Source organism: Neofelis nebulosa, chromosome 15 (genome assembly GCF_028018385.1).
Source record: "Neofelis nebulosa isolate mNeoNeb1 chromosome 15, mNeoNeb1.pri, whole genome shotgun sequence".
Classification (NCBI taxonomy): domain Eukaryota; kingdom Metazoa; phylum Chordata; class Mammalia; order Carnivora; family Felidae; genus Neofelis; species Neofelis nebulosa.
In genome coordinates, this window is record NC_080796.1 from 40,116,825 (window position 1) to 40,130,832 (window position 14,008).

The window sequence follows — 14,008 nt, forward strand, 5'->3', positions numbered from 1 at the left end:
AAGCTCAAAGTACTTGGGGCTTCCTGATTGTTACATTGCGTGCCAGTGAATCAAGCAGGGGGATTTCTTCTACTTCTTGGCTGTCCAGACTCTTCTCTCCAGGTCCTAGATGTCACTTGGCGTATACTGCATTGTGTCCCCACTGGTTCCCTTTCCAGCTTTTGGAGACGCCTGATTACACTAAAGGCTGGGCATGCTTGTGACTCCTCCTTCATCCTTGAGTACACTCACCCTCCAGATGGCAGGAAGAGCCTCGGAGTCTGGGAATTGCCCCCTGGAGACATGTTCTGACTTTCCCCTGGGGCCCAGGCAGCCATTCCCCATCTGGTAGTCTAGAATTAAAGCCCGAGGACAGGAGAAGAGAGCTGAGCTAAAATAACAACGGGAATAGCAATCCTGGTCCCTCTGTCCCTCCACGATATTACCTTCTGCTCCCTGCCCTGCCTTGCAGAGGGTGGCAGATGAAGTCAGTCTGCCTAGGGACTGGAGCTTGGCTTTCTTTAGCTCACCCTACGTTCTATTCTTTGCAGCAAGCCCGACTTTGTGGTGACCTCCGCAATCCCAACATTTGCATTTCTGCAGTGCCCCAGGTTTGCAATGACACGCTCCATTCCTCCAGAAGTTTTCATTCCCGTGGTGCCAAGGCTGGGAAACTTCAGAGGCCCAGGCTGTTCTGTAGCTAACGTCAACGTGGAATCTGCCTAAGCCTTGACTAATGTATTCTTTGCATTATTAAACACAGATTAAATATATATGGATATTTAAATGTAATGTGTTATTTTCCTAAATCTCGCTCTACTCGATGTTCCTTTGACTTACGCCTTTTCATTGCTCATAATTGTCTCAGGGATCATGAATTACAGGCAGGAAGGAGCTGGAGCTCCCTCAGCACCAAAGACTTTGCCGTCCCATTACATTTGCCCAAGAGATGCAGCCTAGAAAATTCTTGCTGGGGTTCTGCACATGGGAATGTATTTTTTTTTTTTCCTTCCTAGACAGAGCTTATTCCTCACCAATGATTCAAAAGCTAAGGTGGCCAGAGCCTGACGGACGTGCGGGTTTGTTTTTGTGGTGCCAGAGAGGGTTGTCCAGGGCATGTCACCGAATAACAAATTCAGACAGAGTCAGAGTCTGTGGTTTCAGGCTGGTGGCACCTCCATCCACTTTCCATGAGCTGTAGAGCCTGTTACTTGTCCTCTATGCGTTCTCAGAGGGCCCCAGAGGATTCTGAGTGTTTTTCTTCTTTAATAACCTAGTTTATTAGGTTCCTGCTAGATACCCCAGTCCTAAACTGTCCACGAAAGTATGTCTGAAGCAGAGCCTATCTAAATCACCCCATGCCTACACGATCCAGGTCCCCTTCTGGAAGGGCCTGGATGAGGGGATTGGTCTTGATTATCCGCACGGTCTTTGCCTGCTCTAACAGCCCGCGGTGCTCCGTGCTTCCGAGGGACCAGAAGGGGAAACAGAGATACTGTTCTCAGTCTCCAGTTTAGAGATGTGGTCATTTTTTCCTTCTCTCCCTAACTCATGCTCCCCTCTGGGTCTTGGCTAAAGATTTTCTATCCGATGCCAATCAGTCAATTGATCAGGAGATTTTGCCAATGTGCCCTGTGTTTCTCTGTATGAGAGGATTAGAGTATAAGCCTTTGGTGTTCTGGAGTTAGTTCATAGTAACCAGCACGAGCTGATTGTAGGCATTTCCTCCGGACTCCTCATGCTGGTACCTTAAAATCAACCACTGTGGGAGTATTTATACTGTAGAAATTGGCAAAAGCTAGAAAATAGGGCTTTCTCCCCCCCTCTGGAGAACTGGTTATTAAAATTGTAATCTTACCACTACCACAAGCTCCCTGAGGGCACTGACCAGTACCCACAGCTCTCTTTATATATTACTAAACACATATTGAAGTTTACTGAACGCTTGGTAAAGACAAGCAACAGAAGCCATGGCAAGCCACAGATCTTCCAGTTTGACCATAAACGAGCTATAATCTCCGTTAAGTACCACAGTCTGCTAACCTTGCCTCCTTCCTATAGTATTCCATTATTTCCTGTATTTTCTCACTTGGGAGACATGTTGGATCCCACCATCCATGTTTCTCTGAAGTGGATTCTCCCTCTCCTGGGTATGCTAAACAGACCTCCCTGAATCAGGAATTGCCTTCTACTTGCCTCTGGACCTAGGACAATTATTGATAATATCCTTCTTCCAATAGGAGAGTTACCAGAGCAAGATGACCTAGGCTTGTCTCATAGGGATAAAAAGGAGATGATGGAATTATTGGGGAGGGAGGGGGATACTTGGCTGGAATGACTCCAGCAGACAGGTCACTTGCCGGCTGGACCCACAAAAACCCCAAAGAAGGAAGGGAAAAGGTGATGTTCAATGTTTGCAAGGTCCAAGCTTCACTTGGTTTGTCAAACAGTTAGAGGCGCAGGATGCTCATGTTTCTTGTGCCTCCTGACCTTGGTTATCCTCCCTAAAGGCCTCGTCTGGAGCCTGAAACCGAGCAGGCATTCAACAAACATTTATTCGATTAGTGAATAATTTCATGGGCCATCCATGGTTCTCAAGGCTTAGAAAATGAATATAGCCTGTGGTGGGGACAGGGAGGGTGGCAGGGGAATTCATTCTTTCCTGAACCCTGCTTCTGTCCTCTTGCCCTAGTCAGGGTGGTGACCGGGACCCTCAGAGGAGAGGAGGTGATATGCAAGATGTGAGGGTGCAAGAGGAGAGAAAATCCTGGGCGGAAGAGACGCTGGGCCTTCACGAGCGTTGCACCTTCTGACTTCAAGGGGCCTTTCAACAAAAGTGTCTACAGCTCAGGTAAGCAGGGAGTTAAGGTTGGAGGAGAATGGAATTTTCCTTGTGGTCGTACAGACTTGTTTTAACCGCAGGAATGAACACAAGATTCAACTTGTTTCCTCAGCTATTGTCTGGAACTCTTTTTCCCTCCAGCCGCCGGCAGCTGGAGGTTTTAATGTGACATTTTTCTAAGTATTATGATTGCTCTCTGGCCTTCTCTTTATAGGCTTTTTGCTTCTCTCCTTGCAGGCCCTCACCCCCCTGGCCTCTAAATGCTTTCCAATGAGCAAGTGCTCCCCTTTCTGCCTACCAGCCAGGGGAGGACATCTGGGCTGGGTTTATTTACTTTTTAAAGACGTGCGTCTCCTCTCCTTCCTGGACCCCCACCCTGCAACTCCTCCTTGAAACCACAAACCACCACCTTCCCACTTCCCAAATCCCAAAGCACAACGTGGAGATGTGTGCAGGACGCTAAGCTCAGTTCCTGTGCTCCTTGAACCATCCTAACAAGTGTTTTTCAACAGCCTCATCAGCACAGGGAAAAGATAGGCACGTTCGTTCTCAATTAATTACCATTGCCTGGTCCAAGTGTGAAATGCCTTCCAAGCCTTCCTTAGATCTTATTCTACGGATCTTGCTTTAGATTTTCTAGTCCGTGTGTGCCTCCCTGTAAGAGTGCCTACCCAAACCCACACATCTTCATTCATTCACCTTTAATTGAAGGGGAGCTCAGAAAAGTGACCCCAAAACCGATTGACAAGATGGAAGTCCGGGAGATGGAGTATTTTTCAGACTCTCTTCCTCGACTGCCCGATGATCTCGCTGTACCTACCTCGCTCAAGCAAGCTGGAAGCTTGGGGCCTGCCTTCTCCCTGCTGGTATTGCAGTGGAAAACCACTCCTGCAGACAATTCTGTTTTTCTATTTTGTTTTAAAGCAGCATTAGAGAGACTGAGACAGATTTCTTTCCAAAGCATCCCCCTTTCGGCGAGGTGCAAAAAGGTTGCACAAAAAGCCAAACTTTGGTTTCAAATATGAGACACCTTTATTGTAATTATAATCATAGTGATTCAGTGTGTTTGGGATTTAATTATTTGGAATTAGAATGAAAAAAAAAAGACATCCTGTAATTACCATTGAACTTATCTTGAGGCATAAATCTAATAATTAAGTACTTTCAGATTTCATTCAGTGAGTAATTAAAATTTAAAAAATACTGTGGATCCTTTTCCACCTTTGCAAGGAAAGTTCTAAAATTATCAGCGGATTTCAGTGGAAAGGTCCGGATATTATTGTGTACAAAGCACAGTTTTTAAGAAAATTATCATTTTAGTTATTTATAGTCCTTTTCCCCGGTGATCAGGGTGTTTGAGCAGGTGAGAAATGACTGAGTGAGGAGTTAGATCTGAATGAAAAATACTTCCTTCAAGAAAGATAGCTCCCTGAGCAGGAGCTTCATTTTTATTGTCGGCAAGGAGAAGGAAATAGGTACTGTGCAATTTGTATGAGAACGGAGTTTTGTTCTCTGATCAGTTTTGGCAACAAATCGCGGTCCATATGCTTTCCCCTCCTGGAAGCCGAGCGCGGGAGCGAGCCTTGGCAGGAGGAGCTGATGGTAAAATCCAAGGGAAAGTCTGGGTAGAGGGTGTGCTTTAAGGTAGACTCTTGCTTGGGAATAGGCCACAAATGGGACCACAGCAGACGCGTCAGCTCTGGATGGGGAAGGGGAGGAGCTGGCTGATGTGGGGGAAACTTCCGCTTGCGCCACACTGTCTCTTTAAGCTGAATTGTAAGCGCGCTGCCCAGCTCTCGGCTCCCCTCCCCCCAAGGGCACGCGAGGCATTGGCATTGTTAGCAGGAAGGGAATAGGGGCTCAGACCCCTCTCCTGGATCTGCTGCACGGCCCTCAGGCGTCTCACCCCAAGTGTTCAAACCCCTGGGGCATTCCATCGCCAGCGAGGCCCCTGTGAAATGCTGCTTTCCTGGGATGGCCACCACCTCAAACAAAGACCACCACAGCTGAGTGGTGCCAGTGACCTTGGACTTACAGAGGGAAATTGGGAATAGGTTCAGGAAGAGACTGGAGCTCAGGGGGAGTACCGACAACAGCGGCAGTAGTAACCGTAATGGTAACAGCACACAGACGCTTTACTCATGCTTCACCAATTTAACCTTTACACCCACCCTGCAAGGGAGGTACTGAGACCCAAGAGGTAGAACAGTTAGTCACATGTTGTCAACAAGGAGGCCAGATGGGGCGCCTGGGTGGCGCAGTCGGTTAAGCGTCCGACTTCAGCCAGGTCACGATCTCGCGGTCCGTGAGTTCGAGCCCCGCGTCGGGCTCTGGGCTGATGGCTCGGAGCCTGGAGCCTGCTTCCGATTCTGTGTCTCCCTCTCTCTCTGCCCCTCCCCCGTTCATGCTCTGTCTCTCTCTGTCCCAAAAATAAATAAAAAAACGTTGAAAAAAAAAATTAAAACAAAACAAAACAAAAAAAAAAAAAAACAAGGAGGCCAGATTTGCTATCAGCCATTGCAGAATACAGCAGGGTTCTCAAATGGGGTGCTCCCAGAAGCACCGTAGAGCTTCAAAAATTAAGACGTGTGGCTTTTCCTCCAAATATACCAGAGGCTGGTTAATGGCAGTACAACCGAGAAGGTAAAGTTTGATTTTTGGAGCCAGACGCCCTGGGTTTGTTTATTACCTGGTAAACCTTGGCAAATCGGTAAGCCTTACTGAATCTGAATTCCTCATCTGTGAAATGGGCATAATTGATGTACCTGCATCGTACGGTTATGGGAGAGAGATAATACATACAAATTGTTTAATATAGTGACTGGCATTCGGGCCATGCTCAGTAAATTCAAGCTGCTAGTCATTGTTTTGTAAGAATTTTGTTAAACCTTGAAAGATGATGGTAATTTAACTGAAGGGAACATTAGAGAACATTGCAGACGAAGGGAAAATATCACGTTTAGACATGACATTGTTTTATTCTGATCTCGTTTCATGTTTCTACTCCCTAAATGTCAGCATTACGTAAGCTTCTGTCCTCAGTCCTCTTTTCTTCCTACCCTCTGTCTTTGGGCATCTCATCCATCCACACAATTTTCGTGATCTCATTCATATGGCTAGACCCCTGAGCTTTATCTTGGATGCCAGTTTCTTTCTTAACGTCCATTCTCTTGCTTCTAGTTCCTATGGGATGGTTCTTCTTCCTGGCGTCTCCATCGCAGCATGTCAAACGTGGTTCTCTGAGTGTCTCTCTTTCCCTTAATGGCTCCACCATACCCCACCTCACCAAGAGTAAGTCCTCTTTGTCATGTCCGTCTCCTGTCCCCCATCTAATCAGGTCACAATCCAGGTCAATTTCATTGGCTCCAGAATTAAGGCTGCTGTGTTCGATATGGGTGATCGCACTGTCCTCTTCCCTGGCCGATGGATATCTTCTAGACTGTGCCGTACGCAATCACCAAGTTGACCTTTCTGAAGACAATTCTAATGCTGTCAGTCCATGCTCAGAAAAGCTTGATTTCTGAAAGTTTAAAACTAAAGAAAAAAACCCTCTTATTTTCATTTTATTTTGACTCCGGGGTTGTCACTAACTCTATTTTCAAAAAAATATCTCTGCTGAAGCTTGCTGTTTTGGTTCTCTGGACACAGCCTGACTTCCCTCCTTCATCCTTGGCTGCCAGTTACCTGGTGGATTTTACCCCTTCTTCAAGAGGCTTAATGCCCACCCTTCCATTTACTTTTCCAGATCATTCAGGATGACAAAACCTCTTTTTATTTCTCCGTACGGCTGAAGCATTCTGTGTCCCTTTTGTGATAGTGATATTATCTTGTGTCATGGTTTTAATCAATGAATAGAAGCACCTGGAGGCCAGAGACCTGCTGTTATTCATTTTATGTGTGATCTCATTTCATCTGCAAAACAACCCCCTTAAGAAGGCTGGCATTTTTCATCCTCCAGATGAAGAACCTGAGGCTCAGAACTGTGACGTCAACATTCCAAAGGTTCTAAATGTATGAAGTGATCAGATAGGAGAGTCATTTTAAACCCACATTCATTTAGTCCCAAAGCCACCCCGTGATACTGCTGGGTTGGTGGGGAGGAGGAGGAAGTGGAAGGAGGGAGGGAGGGTTGGAGAGATACCGAGGAAGGCTTTAACTTAGAGGCAGATTCTGAGTTGGGCCTTGACCATTATGATTTCAGTAGGTGGGTGCAGGGGAAGGCATACTAGGCAGGGGCAACAGCGTGAACAAAGGCGTGGAAGTTGGCCTCCAACTGCTTGCTGAGTAAATGGACTAGAAAGCAGGTGTGGTCCACTTTCCTACCTTAATGAGGGACCTCCTTAGCAGTGGGGCTTTGTCCTCGGTGGGTTCTCTACTCCCACGTGCTTTTGCAGACCTAGGGAGAGGGGAAGCTGTTCGGTGGAAAGCTCTGGTACTCGTTGTGATTTTCAGGAAAATGAAGGTCCTTTCATCTAAGTCTTCAAGCTCGAGATTACAGTGAGACCTGCCTGCTAAGTAGAATCCCCTCCATGCCAGCTTGGGTGTCCCGCTTCCATCTGGCATCAGCCCAGGCTCAGCAGGAGACACGGGCTGAATGAGTCCACAGCTACCCCTCCAGGTGAGGCAAGAACAAAGAGATGGCTTCCCCTGAGCAGTGGGCAGTCGTCCATGGGTCTTTTGCAGTAGCCTCTTCAAGTTCTATCCTCTTAAGCCCTTCACTCCCTGATCCCCTTTGGCCGTAGCCTAAAGCAGGACAGCCCGAGTTGAGAACTCCACAGGGCTTGGACCCCAAATCACAAAATCTCTGCCCTTGCCTCAGTGATCCAACGGAGCAGGGGAAGTAAACCAGAAAAATTAAACTGCTCCACCATGAAAAGCAAAAGATGAGTCATATGTTTCTTAACTGAATAGAAAGAGGCGGTAGGTTCTCTCTCCAGAAGGCTCTTTACTTAGTTTAAAAATCACGACGAATTAGGACCTCAAGTACAACCCCAATTAGAGATGTTGCTGCCAAGTGTTTGGATGCAGCCACAGAACATGCCTGTTATTTAAAGCCTGATGCCAACCCTGCAGGGAGTTGCATCCTTGTGTTTCAAGTGGCTGCCTTCACAGAATTCTTCCAGCAAAAGACACGAGCATACATTTCAGGCAAGCAATCAAGATGGATTAATAACCCCACTAGAGAATATTTATATAATATTAGGAGAGGCGAGGCCCATGACACTGCAAAACCACGGCACTAAGCATGAAACCAAACCAAAGGCGGGCGCTTAAAAAAAAGAGAGAGAGAGAGAAAGACCGATCGATTTAACTACCAAAAGAAGGCAAAAGCTCTATGCATTAAAAACTCAATTAAAAAAAGAAAAAGCACTAAATTGAGAAAATTATCCGTGGCAGAGTGACATAGGGTTAACATACAGCTTTATCAACACTTATTAAGAAAAATACAAGCCCTTTAGTATAGAAAAAGGACATAAGGTGGCAAGTAACAAAAAAATGTCAAGCAGAAAATATATGAAAAATATTCAACCTTACTGGCTATCAAAGGAATATGCATTAAAACAATTGTGGGACTTCAATCAGTCTATCAATTTGGTAAGGGATTTACAGTCTGATCCTGGCCAGGATTCTGAGCATGTGGAGTAGAAGTCTGTGGATTGATACTAACTTCCTGCACACTTGGGCCATATGTATTTCAAGCCTTAAAAGCAACCACACCCATTGGCCGGGCAATTGCATTTCTGGAGACCCACCCTCAGAAAATACCAGGAAAACATACAAATACGTGTGAACTAGAATGTTACAACATCATTGGCAAGTACAGGAAACTGGAGACAAACTACATGTTCAAAAATTATAACACGATATCATAATAGAACATTGTACAGTCATTAAAATGCTGACAGATACCGTTAGAGCACTGTCCATGTGGGAGGGTGATGACATTATACCGTGAAGTGAAAAAGCACATTGGAGAGTATTCGGTAGAGTTTTGTTTTTCTTTGAGGAATAAAATGGAGATATTTTAAAACTGGCTACATTCTGTACCTTCTTATTTTAAACTGTTCTGTATTTTCTAGTTTTTCTATAAGGAACATGGATTATTTGTGCTAAAAGACAGAGGAGAAACGATACATGTGGTAGGCAAAATAAAGAACCCTTCCTCAGAATGTCCATGTTCTGATTCCCCAAACTAGTGAATATGTGACGTTCCATGGCAAAAGAGACTTTGCTGCTACAGTTAAGGATCCTGAGATGGAAAGATTATTCTGGATTATCTGGGTGGGCCCAATGGAATTACTATGGTCCTTGTAAGAGGGAGGCAGGAAGGTCAGAATCATTAAGATGTGAAGATGTTATGTAGCTGATTTCGAATATGGAGGAAGAGGTCATGGGCCAAGGGAATGCAGGAGGCTTCTAGAAATGACAAAAAGCAAGGACATAAATTCTCCCGTAGAACTTCTAGAAGGGATGCTGTGTTGCTGGCACTCTGACTTTAGCCCAGTGGGACTTCTGACTTCCAGAACTGTAAGAAAATAAATTTTTGTTGTATGGAGCCGCTAAGTGTGTGATAATTTGTTACAGCAGCAATAGGAAATTCACATAATCTGTCAAAGCACTGCCCACAATCAGACCCTGCTGGCTGAAACGTAGTAGGATGGGGTGTGGGAGAGCTTTTGGTTTAGGGACAATCTTCCCCAGGCCATCGCCAATAAAGTGGGGTAAAGTGTGTAAATGCAGGTAGCCTGAGACATCCTCCATAAGAATTCTTTCTCCTTAAACTTGGCTTCAAGAGTTTTTTTTAATTGTTTAATCCTTTACCTTCCCTTTAGACTAAGACAAGTCAGGGATCTGGGCTTGCTTGGCTCATCCCCTGGCATTAGCATCCCTGGCATATTAGCACCATGCTGAGGGGCTTGTCGGCTGCGATCACCAGCTCCCAAGTGGATGCATAAATGGATGAATTCCAAACACCACTGTCTACCCTCTGAAGCACATCTCCTGAGTGACGCAGCAACTCAGCTGATTTTCTTCCCTCTTTTTTTTTTTTTTTTTTGCAGGTGGTGTAGAATTTAAAGTCAACAGTGATCTTTCCTTCATGTTTGGATGGTTTTTCCTTCTGGATTTCAGAAGCCCATGACTGAGATTTCGGCCTTTGAACAAACACCCACCCAGCCACATTTCAAACCACAAGTAACAACCGTGGCACTGGAGCGGTAGTTTCATACCCAGTGTGTGGATCCTATCTCTGCAGGATTCTGGTTTTAAGAATGCTGTTGGCTGACTTCTACAGAGGAGAGTTCCAGGTTCTCGGAACGGGCTGGGACCATGACAAAAGTGCCAGAAAGAGGTCTTCTATGCTTGATCGTCCCTCGAGTGAATAGACCAGCTTCTTTCTCCAAAGTCTGGGATCCTTGGAGGCCTTTGGAGGGGAAGGGTAGGGTTGGTTGTGTGTGTTGTCTCCCCATAAAATGTCGCCAGTTCACTCTAGGGACCCCGGAGGCCATGTAGTGCTCCCACTGGTGTCCTCTAGCAGAGAAGTATCAAATGCCAACTCTCAGGCTCAGCATCACTGAATCACTCAGTTTAAGTCTTAAAGGGGGAAGAAAAGGAAGAATGATTTTTCAGGTATACTTCTTCCTTACTTACAGGAAGCAGACTGCTTCAGAAAGATACAAATTCCTTGCTGAGTGGGTAAGCATTGAGGCAGAATCTTAAAAAAACACCTACTGGGAATACTATAAAGAAGGTACCAGATCTGAGTGGAGCTAGAGTCTCTTCATGATGGTTCTGCCAGCTCTGAATCATGTGATTCAGTAATCCTTCCATATAGGCTGGTTCATACAAGCTTGTAGTAAAATGCAGTCACATACAGTTAATGGAGGAAATAGGGTCTTGACCAGTGTGGTTGGAGATACAATTTAAGAGCTTAAAGAATAGGTAATAAAAGGGGGTAAAAAAAAGAGGAAGAAGATTATTTCACAGAATAAACCCCACTGTGTGCTAAATCCATAGAAATCCTAAATCCACGAGTGTGCACATCGAGGAGTTCAGTCCATAAGGTGACCAAAACAGCTTCGTTTCGGCTCTGAACCGTGACCTCTTCCGGACTGGGTTTGGCACCTCCATCCTTGGTGCATTTTGCCCTCATTTATATAAAGCTGGTTATTTCTGCCTCCTCTGGTCTCACTCCCGTGCTCTCATATCTGGGAGCTGGCTGACGCTGTTAACCAGAGTCCAGGTGGGAGGTGCAGGGGACTGATATTTGCATGTCGGGTCTCTGTCACAGGGGGCTTTCCCATTCACTGTCTCGTGTAAAGAAAAGCCACTTGCCATACCTCCGGAGGGATTCAGGGATTCAAGAGCCTGAAGCTTGGTGTCGGCTACTTGCCCTTTAGCAGCTAAACCCATCGTTGTGGGAGGGCAGGGCCCGTTTTTGGGAGTTGTACTGGACAGCACACCTGATCAAGGGTTTTTTGGTTTTTGTTATTTTAACAGTGAAATCTTGGCACTAGAGTATAGCAGATCCTGGCTGTGGTTTGCCTATGACTCTTCTAGATAAATTCAGCAGACCAAGGCTGCTATCTGACGTGGAAATAACAAGGGGACTAATGCCTGGAGTGCACAGGTTGTCAGAGGTAATCAGGTCTAATGTTCCTTGGGTTTCCTCTTCCTCTGTGCTATTCCTCTGTTTTCATGCCTTCCCACGGCAGCAGGCCCTGAAGGCGCTGAGCCTAGGCTCTAGGAGCTTTTCAGAGGCTTTCGGACTTAGGATGATGGCTAAGAGCTCCTCTTTCCCCTAAAGCCCCACACTGGATCCATCATTCAAAACAAAATTGCGAAATCAAAATAAATCAATTTCTGCAAAATGTAGCACGTCAACCAACTCCAAACCAGCTCAAGTCTTAGATGGTCACATGCCAATTTATTTCATGTGGGATGTGGGTACATTTTCATACCTTTGATGGGATGTGGAATGTGACTGCAAAACTAAGCTTGCCTGGGGCCGAGGAGAGATTTACAGCGCTCTTCTCGGTAGCTTCTGGAAGGCTCCAGCCCCTTACGGAGCCAGCATGTTGCAGGGCCTTCAGCAGTTTCTCCTGGGCCCTGCGCTCCGAACACTGGGTGGCAGCACAGAACTTCCTAAGCTTCCTCCAGACTCTGACTGCGAACCTGAGAATTCCACCTTAAGAGGGCCATGCACAGAACCATGCAAAAAGTGCAGTAATTCTTGGATGTGGCTAATCTCTATAATTCACCCTATTGCAGATACAAGTGACAGCTGCAATAGGGGTGATGTTCTCGCATTCGCTGTGTCACCAGGATGCTATTTCGAATCTTCCTGAGATTAGAAAAAGGATTACAATTGCCCCCAGGGCCTTGCCATGTAATTTTTATCAGTCTTGATCTGTGAGTTCCCCCTGGCAGTGTGCATGGGCTTCCGTGTGTGTGTGTGTGTGTGTGTGTGTGTGTGTGTGTGTGTGTGATGAACTGGCCCATGATGAGATGAGATGTAAGGCTCCCCAGGACCACATGGTCCATTTTTTCTGCCACTGGACTCTCTTTCCAAGTTTGTCCCCAGCTCCAAGACTCTTTCCTTTGTTATTCCTTGCATGCGGTGCAGCAGGACCAACTTCATGGACATCCAACCTGTTCAGCTAAACGAGGCCCCAGCACTCAGAAGTTCCTGTCTTTGGCTGATCCTCTGTTATTGCTGTCTTAAAATTCTTAATAAACATCGGGCGCCTGGGTGGCTCAGTCAGTTAAACATCCGACTTCGGCTCAGGTCATGATCTCACGGTTCATGGGTTCGAGCCCCACGTCAGGTTCTGTGAGGACAGCCCAGAGCCCGGAGCCTGCTTCGGATTCTGTGTCTCCCTCTCTCTCTGCCCCTCCCCTGCAGGCGCTCTGTCTGTCTGTCTGTCTGTCTCTCTCAAAAATGAGTAGACATTAAAAGAATTAAAAAAAAATTCTTAAGAATCTTTGAACAAGGGCTCTTGCATTTTCACTCTGTAGTGGCCCCATATCCCAAGTAGCCAGTCCTTCCTTGCCTGTGGAGAAGTGTGGCCAGACGTAGATTTCGCTCGAAGCTCTGACTCCACTCTCTCAGCCTCATTTCAGGGACTGGCTTGACTTAGAATTGCGAACGCACGAGCATGGGCTTTTGGTCGGACATACTTGTGTGCTGGGTGGGACCCTGCCACCTACTGCCCTGGGTGACCTGGAGTACATCTGTTGTCCTCCTCATCTGCCGGAAAGGTACCATTATCCTTACCCCATAGTGTGTGTCGAGTATTGAAGGCTAGCACACATGCAGAATGGCCTGGCACTGTAGACATTCAATAAACACTGTTTGCCTCCCTGTCCCCGTCACCGCTGAACGTCTGCATTGATTCCTTCTGCATCACCTTCCTTGCCCCCCGAGTAGCTGGCTCCAGTGAAAGCTTGGTTTCATCTTCAACGGAGCAAGCCGAAGGCGAGTGGTCAGTCCACAACCCAACTCCCTGTGAGCTGAAAGCAATTTCTCGTTGTGTTCAGGTCTCTGTTCTGAGAAAGGGATGCGTGGCCAAACCGTGGTTACGATTTCTGCACCGCAGGAAAAGCTGGCTTTACAGAGTCACCTACTGTCCGGGGAGCCTCTAAAGTGACCTTCTGATGAAATGCCGTCTTCAAGGAACGGCCTCTGTACGAATTAGCTTCGTGTGTTGCACTTTGACGGTGCCTTTTTCTCCAAGGATCTGTGGACGCTTGGCCAGCAACCATGAATCACACTCTCCTGCCTCGATGTCAGATAACTTGCATTGACACGTTTGTTTCCCCACCTGGATGGGGGGCTGAAAGGCCCTGGGGCTGGGCCTGCCTCTGCTCAGGACTTTTGTGAGGTCTTGAACAACTTTTTGGACTTCAGTTACCTCGGGTTAATAGTTTCTGTTTGATCTCAGAAATCCTGTGAAGATGAAATGGTCCCACAATGGAAACACACTTTAAAAAGTAGGAATAATGGGGCGCCTGGGTGGCGCAGTCGGTTGAGCGTCCGACTTCAGCCAGGTCACGATCTCGCGGTCCGTGAGTTCGAGCCCCGCGTCGGGCTCTGGGCTGACAGCTCGGAGCCTGGAGCCTGTTTCCGATTCTGTGTCTCCCTCTCTCTCTGCCCCTCCCCCGTTCATGCTCTGTCTCTCTCTGTCC

The 14,008-nt window shown here is 46.7% G+C and overlaps 1 long non-coding RNA gene across 1 annotated transcript in view; it reads left to right on the plus strand.

Moving 5' to 3' along the window:
* LOC131495685 (uncharacterized) overlaps positions 1–12,729 on the plus strand; it is a 33,883-nt gene extending 21,154 nt beyond the window's left edge. The window contains exons 4-6 of the long non-coding RNA XR_009254066.1: positions 2,676–2,830; positions 9,883–10,259; positions 11,321–12,729. This is a non-coding gene — a long non-coding RNA (uncharacterized LOC131495685). The remainder of the gene's footprint in view (positions 1–2,675; positions 2,831–9,882; positions 10,260–11,320) is intronic.
* Positions 12,730–14,008: the final 1,279 nt, after the last annotated feature.